The sequence below is a fragment of the Odontomachus brunneus genome, unplaced genomic scaffold (assembly GCF_010583005.1).
Source record: "Odontomachus brunneus isolate Ranch 3 - 2012 unplaced genomic scaffold, Obru_v1 Obru_scaffold_045, whole genome shotgun sequence".
Lineage (NCBI taxonomy): Eukaryota > Metazoa > Arthropoda > Insecta > Hymenoptera > Formicidae > Odontomachus > Odontomachus brunneus.
Genome location: NW_022639495.1, coordinates 1,583,690 through 1,597,997, shown reverse-complemented (window position 1 = coordinate 1,597,997; position 14,308 = coordinate 1,583,690). Strand labels below are relative to the sequence as shown.

Genomic DNA, 14,308 nt, shown 5'->3' with positions numbered 1-14,308 from the left:
AAAATAGTGCAAAAGCACATGTCGAAAAAACACTTTATCGCGTTCCATTTTTCACAAAGCAAAAGAAATTGTTGTTTAGGAAAATAATTGTGTATGCTGACTGAATGTTATCGAGAAATGTCGAAATTAATCACAAACTACCTGTTTCGTTAGTAATGACTACTAGAACTGTTTGCATTGCCATCTAACATTTGCGGGCGGAAACTAAGTTAAGGTCCTAATATTTTCATCGCCTATTTTGCGGCGCTATTATAATTCGTTAAATGTTATTAATTAACAAAGTGATTAAGTACCATTATCGCATCGTTAAACCGTACAGAGAACAACATAATTACATTCATTCAGTCGCGAACGTGTTCAATTCTATGAATAACTATTATATGCGAGCTAATTGGATGGTGCGATTAATCGACAGTGCGAGCTTTCGTTACGGGGAACGGACGAATCTCATTTGAGATTGCCATTTACCCCGTAACCTTTTGAGATTATGACAATGTTAATTCAATGAATAAGAAACACACTGAGAACAAATCGTTCTTTCTTCGTGGAAAGTACTCGAACGTGAGGATTAAACGTGATTGGAATAAGATCGAAAAATTCTGAAATTGTTCTTCGGGATCTTCCCGGCTCTGCCTTGAGAGAGGTTATCGAGATTTAACTTAATTTGCTCCACTTAAACGTTACAATCCCTGCTTCGCACGTAGGAATCAGATTAGCTGCTTGAGGACAGTCGGCGGCAATTTTGCGAACGCGAGAGTTCCATTCGATCGCATTCGGGGTCGCGCGCGGGCAGAGAGAAACACGTCGGAGTGGGCGCGGGCGTCGGAGGATGAGGGCGTAAACAAGAGAAAAAAGGGAAAAGTTGAAAACATAGGAAACAGCTATTTCCCTGCATTAGCCGGGTCACTTTTTGCTCTTGAGGGTTATAGCCGGCGGGAATACCTCGCGAGGGTCAGAAAATATGAGCAGACTCTCCCGGTAATAGACGAGCACTATTAATTAGGTAGATTAAACTTTAAGTGCCCATCGTTAGTCGGGGCCGCGCGCGGGAGGTGCTTCGTTATCCTTCCGTGAGGCATACGACGAAAAAGCGACAAAGAAGAAACGGAACTACAGCTTACACGACACGGTCGAGTAAGAGAAGCAGCGTTCCCTCCTGATGTGACATTTACGCGCGGCCGGGGGAAAGAGAGCGGCGGATGGTAAAGGTCCCGCCTCTCCCTTTTCTTTCTTTCTGTTTCTTTTCGTTTTTTTTTTTTTATATTTTGCGCGTGCGAGTGCTAATCTCAGCGAGAGAATACGTTATGAGAGTAATGGAGTGGCGTGAAATGGATTAAGCGATACATTGTCTCGTTCGCGCCGAGGACACTCGGGACACTCGGCCGGCTTGACGGCGGGCTAATCGATTCGGGGGGGTCGGGAACGAGGCATTCAGAAGCGATTTTTGATAACCTGCCTCGGCAATAAATAGCGATCGCGGCGAGGTGCGGGTGCGGTGAGACCGCAGAATCTGTTTAATACCAGCCCGTCTGCTCCGGCGTGTTGCACCCTTTTTCTTCGCCGCTTCTTCCTCGGCCGTTCGACAGTCTGCTCCTGCCACGCCGCTTTCGCCGTCTGCGGCTCTCGCGGGACTTCCGGTACCCGTCCGGTACCCGTCCGGCCATCCGACGTTAATGGACTCCCTCAAGACTGGCCGCCTCGTCTAGGACGGACGGACAGCCAAAGGAAGTAACTGCTTTAACAGAAATTGTGTTTGATATCTGCCCGGCTTTTACCTGTACTTTATTGGTGTCGGTGATGTTAATTTCGTTTGTTAGATGGCATAAACTGATTTTCCGCCTCGAGAAACATGGCTTGCCCCCTCGGATCGCCGTGAGCTCGACGCACAGGTGCTGTTGGCGTACAGTGCTCTTGACTCGTGCAGTTCTCGTGTTCGAGATACAAAATAGCAAAAATCATTGGCGGAATATATGCAGCCGAGCGTACCCGAGTTGAGAGTCTAACTCTATTTTCGACCTGACTTTCCAACATCTGCATATTCCCAAGAATTAGTGTATGTTTAATACACCTTGTCAAAGATGAAATTTCAGCCCTACTTTTTGGTCTTATCTTTTAATATCTATATATCCTTAAAAAATCAGTGTGTACGTAATACACATAGAAACTGAATATTTAGTGTTTCTAAGTGATAAAAAACACACACTTGCATAAATGCTATTCGTAGTTTCTAAAGAGGACTTCTCGCAAAGCTAATAGGTTAAGTAGAATCAAAATAAGCGTTAAATGAAATATTGAGGTCAGAGTAGGATCAAAATTTCGACCCGGATAAATGTTAAATCTTACAAAATGTCTGTAATGTAAATAACAAACAACACATAAAATGCCATTACTCTGGTATTTTATTATATTATCTTGTTTCTCCATGCTGACTTCTAATATTTTTATCTGTCTCATCTGTACTTTTTTTTGTACACGGAAAAAAGATCTAAGGCAAATAAAACTAGAAATATTTAGTTTTGAGTTGTACAGTTGCATCACTCTTATCTATCTTTGTATAACCGTAATGCGTATGATTGATACTCCGTTACTTTGGTACATCAACTACATCAGTGTAGTTGCGCGCAATCTGGTTGTGGTGACCAGAAATTGACTGGGGTGACATTTACTATTGATACACTTTGGTCGGAGCAATCTAGTTATCGTCACGGTAACTCAGCAATTGCTCTGCAGTTACAACAAATCACATAATTAGTTGTTCTGTATTTCGCTATTGAATCCAATTGGTGCAACCAGATTTATGTGTGAATCAACCATACTGTTTGTCATATACGATATTATTTGTCTCCGGTATGTATACTAAAGAGGTTTTCCTCATGTATGAAGTTTATTATTATTTTTTTTTAAATGGAATATTGAAGTAAAAATAGGGATCAAAATGTCGGCTCTGGTATGGCGTACGTAATGCTGCGCGTCTGTGCGTACGATATGTGACCGTACAAATTTTCGAAAACGCCCGCGCTTCAGTGTTCCGAGCGAATTAACAGGATTATTATTATTATTATTATTATTGCAATTATTGTAATTGTCATTATCATCGCCGATTATCATTGCATTACCTCCTCACATCACGCGACGTCGTAAATCTCCTTTAGAAACGCGTCACCTGTGTAAATTCGAGTTTATAGATACAAGCCGAAATGGGATTGCGGAGGAGTAGAGCGGCACGCGGAGACTTTCAATGACGTTTCTATTCCATTTTGAAATTAAATCTTTCGGTTTTATCCGGCAAAAGCTCGGATTTCCTAGGAGATCGCGCTGGAAGAATGCGAGCCGGGTGTATTGCCTCCACCTTTGCCACCAAGTCAATAATCGATAGTATTCGTACTCTCTCACAGAGCTACGAACCGACGGGACCGTTCCCCTTTCTCTCCTTCGCCCCCTTTCGCCCCCGTCGCTACCCCTCAGCCCCGGCCCCGTCTACACGGGCGCCGCGGCGCGATCGTGGCCCGTTTGGAACTTTAATAAAATATCTGAAATACCAATATTGTTTCACGCTCACATTCGAGCGTGTCATTGTATTAAGGCCGGAACCGATTAAACGCGCGGATGCATTCGGTGTACGGCAATTTTGCTCTCTCGACGCGGGCAAATTACATAATTCGCGCGGAGCTTCCGCGTCACAGAGCAATTCGTTGAGCTAGGTTGTCGGCGCTAAAAATGTTACGGTAAAACGCGCCGAAATGCCGATGCCGTTGCTAAACATCGGCCGGACAAAGCGCGCCTCGCTCGCCAAGTGCCTTGCTTTTATCCACAAATAATCGAATTATGCGTATGTAAGTGTGCGCGCGTGTGAAGAGATAAATGAGGATGTGTGATTCGCGCGTGCTGCAATTTCGACGCGATCGCAATAACGCGCACGAGCAGACATTAGGATAGAACGGCGTGTTTCGGCGCAATTTGCGTGCTTTTCGCGTGAACTTCGCGATAATTGTATATTTACCTCGAAATAGCATTCTCTCTGCGGGCGTGGGAACGAAAAGTATATTATGCGGTCAAATATCTCCTCCAATTGCGAAATGCCGCAGGAAGTTGGCCCGTCGCGTAATTGCATCCGTATATATCATCCACTTGTTGAGGCTAGCTCGACTAGACTGCTCCGCGAGAGTTTTAGCGCGCGCGATCGACTAGCGGATGAGCTATTCGCGAAATTCCCGACTGTGACGTTATCGTGAGGAGAAAGGTGACGGGAGAGGGAGGGGGAGGGAGGGAGAGACGGGAGCTCGACGGCAAGTGCCACTAGACGGCGAAAGTACGCGAAGTTCTGACGTTCTCGGGGAGAACAAACGAACGCCGTCAAACTTGAATTTTCAGGTTCGAGTCTCTCTCCGCCGACCTCTCTTCTCTCATCTCACTCTTCTTTCCCCTCCTTCCCGTTTCCGCTCACGTACGCGGCTTCGATATGAACTTTCTTCCCGCTTTCTTCCGCTCGCTTTTGTATCCATGAGCGGAGGAGACAAGAACGTCGGCGGCGCAACGAAGAAGAAGAGGAAGGATGGACGAGCGGGACGAAGTTCTTGTCCGAAAAAGTTGAGAGCTCGCGCTGTAACGAGGAGACGGGGATTAAACAATACCGAGTCCCAGCGCCGAGGAAAAGTTGAGTGCGATTTGCTGAGCACTCTTCTCGCGCGTCCCGACACGCGAGATCAAGAGAACCGGAAATAATTATCTTGGGATTTTGACGTATCTCGAGTACATCGTTTGAGGTATCGAGAAAGCGTGTTGCCATCATTGTATTTCGCAAATGAATTTCTCCTCGATAAGAATGTCTCCGGACGTTTCTAACAGTCCCTGACAGTTACAAGCGCCTCCCGGGCGTATTTTCTCCACATCCCTTCTCTCCTACCGACTATGATCAAAGACTCACGCGTGTACTCCTTGACTGATCAGTTGGACTCAAGATTATACTGGTTTTTCTTTTCATGCCATAAAGCGTTTTCCTAGTGAATCCAATGAGTCAATATTGTTAGTAAATTTTAGCATTCTGACTATATAAGATTGATATACAGGGCGATTCACCTAATATGTTAGATATTAAAATATCTCTGTTGCTTTTTATATATGAGGAAAATGTGTAAAGGATTCGTAAATTGTGTGGTTAAAAGAATAAATATTGTGATCAGCCAACTCTCTTCCAACCACACACCTTATTTCTTATATTTTTTTTCTAATGTGTATACCATATAACGGTTAGTTATCCTATTAGTCCTGAAATGTTTCACAATCAAGTGGCAACTTATTATACAGAGAAAACTGTCATGGTCGCTACATCCACATATTGTATGATTAGAAAGGAAATTTATGTGATTTCAAGTTAAATAGATGTCATTAAAAGTTGCCTGTTGTCATATGCCCGTCCATATAGTCCTCACAGCTACAGTTCTTATGATACGTAATGTTCAGTTAGTATATCCTGATATACATAGTAGCTTCAACCTATATAAGGAATATTGTTGTCTCTCTGTTGTGGCTGCGTAACAACTATGACTGAGAGATATGTAGGGCTTGGTTATGTCATACAGTACTACGAATATCACTCACGAATGGACAGATAACAGAGAAGGCCAGTGTATCATTTCCAGAGTACCATTACTACAACCATCTTATATGCATGGTCGAAAAATTAATATTTTATACATTAATATTATATATATATATATATATATATAATATTAATTTATATATATTATATATATTATAATATTATATATATATTATTATTTTATACATTAATATTTTGTTACACCAACCATATTTAAACAAGTGATATCTTTAGTGTTTTCTCCATGTATAGACAGACAGCAGAAAAAGACTAGTGTATCACTTCTAGAAAGACAAAGAGAGAGAGAGAGTACGACGATTATTACAATCTACATCTTGTATGTATGGAATTTAATAAAATTTGGCACACTAGTAGATATTTATGCAAAAAAGGTTAGTATAAATTTTTGTAGAGCTACGGAGAGCCAATAAAAAGATATTGGCATTTACAATTTGGTGTGTTTAACATTGAGTCTTATAGGAAGCCACCGATTATCTCCAATATTTCAGAAAATACCGTTCAGATTTTAATAAAAAATGAAGAAAACTGGCAAAAAATAACGTTAACATTTCGTTATGACAACCATATTGAGGCAAGCAATATCCTTCGTATTTTTCCCGTAATACTGAAAATCAGCAAAACATCGAAAACATCGCGGCGGAGCCGCGGAGAATTGATGTTACTAGGTATAGAAATCTATTTTTCGCAAACGACGTTCTTCGTTGACGCGACGCGTGACAACGTTTAGCCCTTAATTAACCGCATGCCGTAGAAATAGCGTCGCGCGAACCATAATTAACACTGTTGCGCCGCTTGCATCATAAATCTTTCAAAGGGTGCAGAATGCGAACCGAGGTTTGCGACTAATTACGCTTTTAGATGTGCGTTTGTTTGCGCTATTTACCGCCATGGTCGTTGACTAGTTCCTGGCGTGCCGCCGTTGACGTCGCCGTCGCCGCCGCTACGTTGAGCAAAGCGGAAGGAAAGGGGTTGACTTACGACGGCGGCGCTACCATGAGAGTGCCGCAAAGCTCGGAAGCTGCGCAGTCTGAGCAGATTTGAGAATCAGCCGGTAGACGCCGACGCCGGCGACTTATTATCGTGCACCGCGGGCACGAAGGAGCTTAGACCTGCCGAGGACGAGCTTTAAGGTGGCTTTAAGGATCCCCGCGCTTAAGTCCGGCCGGCAATTACTCCATTGTTCTCTCAGCGAGCGTTAAGGGAGCAAATAATGATAATAATAATTAATGGCGCGAGCACGCGCAAGCTTCATTTACGATGTTCGGAGATGCTCGTCAGCTGGCTTCCGCTCGAATCCGCTTTGTGGACTCCTCGCATTTACGTGCACGAGTGTCGTATGCGTCGCGACGAATCGTTAAAAAAGTTTAAACGAGTCTGTCGAGTGGACAAAGTTGAAGAGCGCGGAGCCCGGCGTAATGCGATGAAGGGTTCGCGCAGGACACTCCTCCCTGTTCCCGTCGAATAACATGACGCAGCGTCTTTTAGATGTCCGCCCGTGCATCTTAACGAACCCGCGTGTTCCTTTTATTTCCAACGTGCAAGGCACGCATCGCGAGGTCTATCAGTCATCACCTTGTCGACTACGTAACGAGCAAGAAGATCGATAATAAAGTTCACCACTTCCAGCATATTCAATGAGAAGTCCCATGAGAGGGACTCACGTAATTACGCTCAAATGTATTCCAGCTCCTAATTCATCGCGCGCCCGTGAGTGAATAAAGGGTCTCACGTTGTTCGGGAGTAATAAATTCGCGCATAGGTTGCACGCGCAGATCTGTCGGGTGAATTTACTCGTGAATTTTTTACGGTAGGTCCGTTCGTCCGTTTCCGAGGCCAGCGCGGTGATTTCTTTCCGTTGACGGCCTGAGGATTGCCGGTAGGGAGAGCGGCAGCAGGAAAGAGGGCGAGAGGGTTACCGATCGCAAGAAAAACGCTTCGCGAAACGTGCGAGCGATGTGAAGCCAAGCGTCGGGATAGCAACAGACGCGGCCGCGGCGCGGCGCGGCGCGTAGAGCCGCGAAAGGCCAACAAAAAGTGCAGTTTGACACGAAGTCGACCCTTCTCAGACCGGGAACAATCCGGCAGAAAACAATACCCGCTTCCACTCCAACTTCCGCTATATTGCTTCCATCTTCCTGCCGGGGCTGTCTAGCCGTGAGCGCGTTTCGCCGCTCGGCGCTGTTTCTTCCAACGTGTCAGACCGCGTTTCGGGCTTCTTGTTTGTCCACTTAATGGATAACACGCGAATTAACAAAGGGCCGTGTGTCGATGTTTTCGTTGGCCGCGAGGGCAGTAAACTACATGACGAGCGACGACCGAGTGACGTTTCTGTTTGCGAAACAGTGAAGTTTCTCGTGGTAGAGCGCGCGATCGGAATTAATGTACACTGAAAGAATCATAAGTTACTACGATGCACGGAGGACCACGGCGTGAAGATACGTCTTTGTGGAATTTACGTTTTCCAAACTATAAAAATGTCGTGATTAATTCTCTGCTGACAACGTGAAGTTGCGGAACATATCCAGCAACGTGTGTTTGGGGTCGGATCCGATTCCAATATTGTCAGCAGAGGGTTAAGACTCAGGAATTTCTTCGTTTTTTCTTAATTTTTGCTCGACATCTATCGAGACTATTGATACTGTGTACTTTTTTTTCTAAAAGCAGGCATTATGGACTTACCGTCTTGACTCGATTTACGCTTCTGCATTGCTCTTATATTTCGATTCATGACCCAGAAATCTACTAACATACATTGTCACAAAAGCTATATAAACCCGACTGGAAATGTATGCCATGATCTTGATCAGATCGATCCCAATCAGTAATCTGGTTTTTATAAAATGATGTTAATGAGTCCTATTTTAATATAACATCAACTCTCCGTTAATTTTTAATAAGCTCCTAATTATTGATGATTACTAATAATCATTATTAGTAAGATCATGATTGCCATGCTTCAACCAAAAATTTTGATCAAGTACACCTAATATTGTACAAGAACCTAATTGAGCAAATGTAAAGTAATCCTAAGTATGATATGTCTGATGAAAAAATTATGAGAGTAAAGAATAAAAAATAAGAAATTTTGTAAGTTTATAATAAATTAGGCACATCATAAGTCTATATTAAAGTCCTAATGTATTGTCTTAGTATATTATCTCATAAGGTTACATTGATCAGGACTTTTTCGAAATTTTACTCATTCCCTTTATTACGATTTGTCTCATTAGAATTCAATAGGGATCATCCAGCATTGTTTACCTTGCCATGCTGCGTTACATAATTTATCAGAACCCGATAAAATCATCTTATATACACCAGACAACTGATTGACTGGGATCGACCTGATCAAGACCATGGGATAAATTTCTAGTCGGTAGATTTCGCGTAAAAATAATCACACGGACGTGAACATGAGACACATCGGTGAACCCTTCAACACCCCGCACGATGGAAGTAGACACGGCAATTCCTTCTATTGAAAGTGACAGGTAGCTTAGAGAGTTGTACAAACTCTCTTTCCGTCAAGGTGCCGAAACACTTCTGTGGAAGACAATGGCTTAAGTCGCGCTGGTTCCTCACCGAACCTACCCTCTCGTTCCTTCTCTCTTTCTCTCTCTTTCCATCCTCTCCGCGTCTGCCTGCACAAACAGAGTTTTATCTACGATCTCGATCTCCGCATACTTCATCACGACGGCGTAATGCGGCGCAATGTACCAATTTGTTCTCCATTCTCTTTGAGTCGGCTCGAGCACTCTATGGGCAACGCGAGCGAGTTGGGATATCTGTTTTACGACGTGGCTAGATAAGAACCACCAAACAAGCAGTTTCGCTGTCTGAGCGTACATTATCGATATAGGAAATTCGCACGGGCTTATCGGTAACGTTTCTTCGAATAATCGTCCGACGCGCGAAAATTGCACGATAAGGAGAGAACGTGTAGCGGTGTATCTCTTATTCAAGATAAGTCGGCGGGAGACTGCAGCAGTTCGAGAAAAAAGAAACAGAGAGAAGAGAGAAGCGGGATAAGAGAAGGGATCAAATAAAAGGGGAATATCCTCAAATTGGGGAAGCACTTACGCGATCCTCCGGCCGACTTTTATTTTTAATGGCATCGATGGATGGAAAAAGTTGGGCGCCCGAGTAAATAAGCGACAGTGGAAGGGAACTCACAGCCCTCTAAGCCGGTCGCCCCTTTTAAATTCTCAAGGTACCGCCGCGACGAGGGTGAACGTTGGCACCTCGAGCGATATATAAGAAACGTAAATCCACCGATTCTCTCATCGTCCTTCCCTCTCCATCCCCCGGCCACCGTTTCTTAAGTGTATATGTACGCGCCTTTACCTATCTTTAGACGAAGCGCCGGCTGAAGAAGGGACGAAGAGGGAGAGGGCTGAAGGGAGACACGTTCCTCCTCTATTCGTGCACTTCTCTCTTTCACTTTCTCTTTCTCCCGTGCAGAACCATGGTTATCTGACTTGCTAATGCACCGGCGATATCCCTGAGGATTGCGGCGCGGCGGAGGGGAAGAGACGCGGCTCTGATTATTCGGACCATGGGCTCGGTGTTCCTCATTGTTCCTTCGTTCCTCCCGCCGGTAGAGGCCGGCGAGATAAGTTCAAGTCGCGTCAAGCCGGGCGTATCGAGACACGTTTGTAACGTACGGCGTCAATTAGCCGACGCGATTCGCCACGTGCCCAACAGCATCATTTATGCGAGCAGTACTTCAAGCTTCAACCCCGCAGAACGGGAACGGAACGGAGAGTGTGGACGAGTGGCTATCAAAACGCGCGCGTGCCATAACCTAATCTCTAATGTACCCACATCGTGGGTTTTGACACGCGTGACGCGTGCCAGCGCAGAACGATACATTCCGGGGCGCTCAACCCGCGACGATCGATACGATCTCCACCAGCGGATTGCTCAGTGAGAAAGTACGCCGCTGTTGTCTGAGAAACTTCGTTTTAGCACGCCAAGCGTCACGATTTTACAGTCAGATACAAGTTATTTTGTAGATGGCGCGCAAAAAGTTCTTCATCCCGTATCCCAATTACGAGTTGTACAAAATTCACACGAGTTTTCTTATAAATTCCACTGAGTAATAAATATAATTAATTTTCATATTTAAATAATACGCCAGTTTAAAAGTGGCATTAGGAACGTGGTTTGTGATGTCGTGTATGACGACAAACATGTTACACATGTTAATAATAAAGAGCCAAGAATGGAGTTCATAGCCCAAAAATTTCGAAACCATTTTGGGCTTAAAGTTTATGGTGCGTAGATTACTAATATGCAAGTGTAAAAGTGATCGAACTTCAGAGATATATACGGCTTTCCAGAGATATAGCCCATTGAAAATTTTACTTCCACAAGATGGCGCCAGCCATATTCTACTATAACTACAGCCGCAGTTATTGCGTTTATTACGCGACAATCACATCCCGACTAGACTTGTCATTTCTGACATTACTGTCAATAAGTATTTGGTTATAAATTTTTTCACAGTATCAAGACTTCAGATTCTAAATAGATTTGCAGCAATTTGAAAAATTTTTAGCTATCTCTGGATTCTGGGTCCGAACATTTTGGCGCTTTCATATTTATAATTTACGCATCATAAACTTTGTTTTAAGCCTAAAATGATTTAAAAAATTTTTGGCCATGAGTTTGGATCTCATTTGGCCACATTTTCTTTTTTACAACAATAAGTTAATTGTTTCTTAACTAGACTATTAAAAGCGAGATTTGCATGAATTTTCTGCTAAATAGTAATATATATAATTTATTGGTATATTGAAATAACCCGCTGATTTAAAAGTGGCATCTAAAATGAGGTTTGTGATATCGCTGTGGCGACAAACATTAATCTTAATAATAAATTACTTTTCATTCAAGCCGTTTTTTTTTCATAGATAGACTATTAAAATCGAAAATTTTTCACGAGTCAACTTTCACGCAGAAAAGGAAAAAAAAGGAAAGCATTGAATAAATTTAAGCGGACATTATAGCGGCTTTGTGATCAGATTGTAAACTTCATTTTAATCTGGAGGAGGAATTATTGTGAAGAAATTAAGGGAGGAATATCTTTCCGCCTTCATTGCGGCACAACGAGATGCTCATCTCTCCGTCTATAAGCGTTATATGCTGATCCACCCCTGCGTTGGGTATTGGGATGTCGGAATGGGCGTATTCGATGTATTATTAATCCCTGGATAACAATGAACAGCGGTGTAGGATCGATGGAATTCGCAAATTGAGACCATGAAGAGCATTCGTAATCTTGGCTAGTGGTTTTCGTCATTATTATTCCATGCATTGAGTGATATCCTCTGAACACGAATAGCGAGGGAAAAATTTTTTAACGATTCTTCCACCAACACACGCGTATGGGAGTAATCTGAAATACAGAGCAAGGCCTAAGCTACGATGCCTACGAGGAATTATAAAGGTGATCGTGAAATTTTTTTACTTTAATTAACGAAAAAGAAAAGAAGTAACATTTTATTTAATAGCTTAATTCGGCAGTTCCCAAAGGACGCTCCTTTTAAATTTTAGAAAATGTTTCGGCTGTTTAATCCTTAATCGCGCCGCCTACCAGTCACTGCCACGTCCCCTTCTTTAAGAATGAGTGATGTCTCGGGGGTGCACTATTCGAGATAACCTTCTGTCCCGAAGGGCGAAAAAGTTAAGTATATAATTACTTGGGGATGACAAAGCTGCCCGGATGGAACCTTGTAAGAATGTGCTGACTGTAATTTGAGTTCACAGTGGACATTCCGCGCGCTATTATAGATCCCTACCAAAGTATGTGCGACTATTTCTTAGTTTCCTTTAAAATAGACTGCTCGAACTAACTTGGACTTAATAGAAAAATATTTGTATTATTCAAACGTGCGAAAATGTTTGCACATGATAGAATGATTGCAGATGATCAGAAAAACATGCTAATATTGATTTCAAAGTACATAAAGACGAGAAAGACGATTGTTTCATGATATTATCGTATTTATTGGCGAATAATCACTAAATCATAATGAAACGTGTATTTTCCACAAGAAGAGAGTAGCAATTAGTGGTAACATCGAGCAAGACTCCAAAGTGATTCCTTAAGCCGTTCTTTGCTGACGCTCGAGATCGGCTAATTAGAAGAGTCAGTCAAGGGGTGCAATTCGCGGGAACCGAAGCCCGGCATTAAAATGTAAATAGACGGGGGTCGCCAAATTGACAAATGAAAAAGAGGTCCGGAAAAAAGTTTTTGACCCACTGTTCAATTCCATCAACCCTCTCTGCCGTCTACCCCCTAAGCCGTTTTCTCTCGAGAATAGCCGTGTCCGTTAGACGTCTCGTTATCGCGATCCGGGCGAATGTGCTGCTGGAATTCTTTTTCGGGAAACTCTATGTACTTAATGAAAATGAGCGGAATTATGACGCGACCGAAGTGAGTTCGGTTAATTGTACTTTACAAGAATAGCACTGTGAAGAATACGTCGTGGCGAAAAAATAGATTTATTGGCACTGAGAGAAATTATTCGATAAGAAATTAACAAATGAATATTTCTGATTAAAATACCGATGAATTTTTGTATCCGATCAGAAAACATCCGACGAGAAATATTGGTTCATAATTTTTTGATCGATTTATTTGATGAAATATTATTATGATCGGAAATATTTCATTAAATTTAATCGAATATCCTGATTAGGTAACAATTTTCAAACGGATCTCGATCAGAAATATCCGTTTGTTAATTTCTTATCGAATAATTTCTCGCAGTATATATATTGACATTATGTGACTTAAAGATCTTAATTAATGATCGGGCCAAGATATAGATAGAAATTTTTTTACACAGATATAGAAATACATAGATTAGCAACAGACATATACGGAGACGTTCTTATCTGCATCGCGACCGACTAATTCCTCGCAGTTCTCAGTCTTTTCTTTATGTTTTGCGTTGTTAATCATTTCTCTGATTGGACTTTTCTTTTAGGTGTCTGTTTGTGTTTCGTGGTAAATACAGATCTCGCGTTCGTTTACGACGTGAAGACACCCTTTTAGTTTCGTTTACACATTTACGCAGGAGGAGCGAGCAAATACGCCGCGCTCGATCCCGTCGCACGATTTGACGCGGACAGCGATTAAAAAATGAAAGAAAAAAAAAAAAAGGGGAAAGAAAAAATCTCCGGCGGCTAGGCGACAAAAATGGATATCCCGGCGCGTAACGTCAACGCCGGAAATCCCATCAAAGGCTCCATCGGCGTGTAATTTTCGACTGTCCCTCTCTCCCTTTCTCTCATTCTCTCTCTTTCTTTCTCTCGCACCTGTGCGCTTGTGCGCTATACACGCGAAAGCTCCGCCATTCGCACATGCGTGTCTGTGCGAACACCGGACATCCGTACAAAGTAGCAGCTTGACGGCGAGCTCGTCGACATATTATGAGACCGGGCCTGTAAATGTTTAACGGCCGCGGCTTAATTGTGCTTTTGAATCAGCGCGCCCCAGGTTGCGAGACGGAGAGAAGAAACGCGGACGACAGAGCGAGGTGGAATGGAGAGCACCCATTCCCGTGGGCTCTTTTTGTCATATGTATGTACACATACATATATGTGTGTGTATGATTTCTCTCTCGCTCTCTCTCTCTCTCTCTCTCTCTCTCTCTCTCTCTCTCTCTCTCTCTCTCT

General features: G+C 43.0%; 1 protein-coding gene across 2 annotated transcripts in view; it reads left to right on the top strand.

Annotated features, from left to right (window-relative positions):
* The window catches only part of LOC116844729, a 605,932-nt gene that overhangs the window by 439,451 nt on the left and 152,173 nt on the right, over positions 1 to 14,308 (top strand). The window lies entirely within an intron of this gene.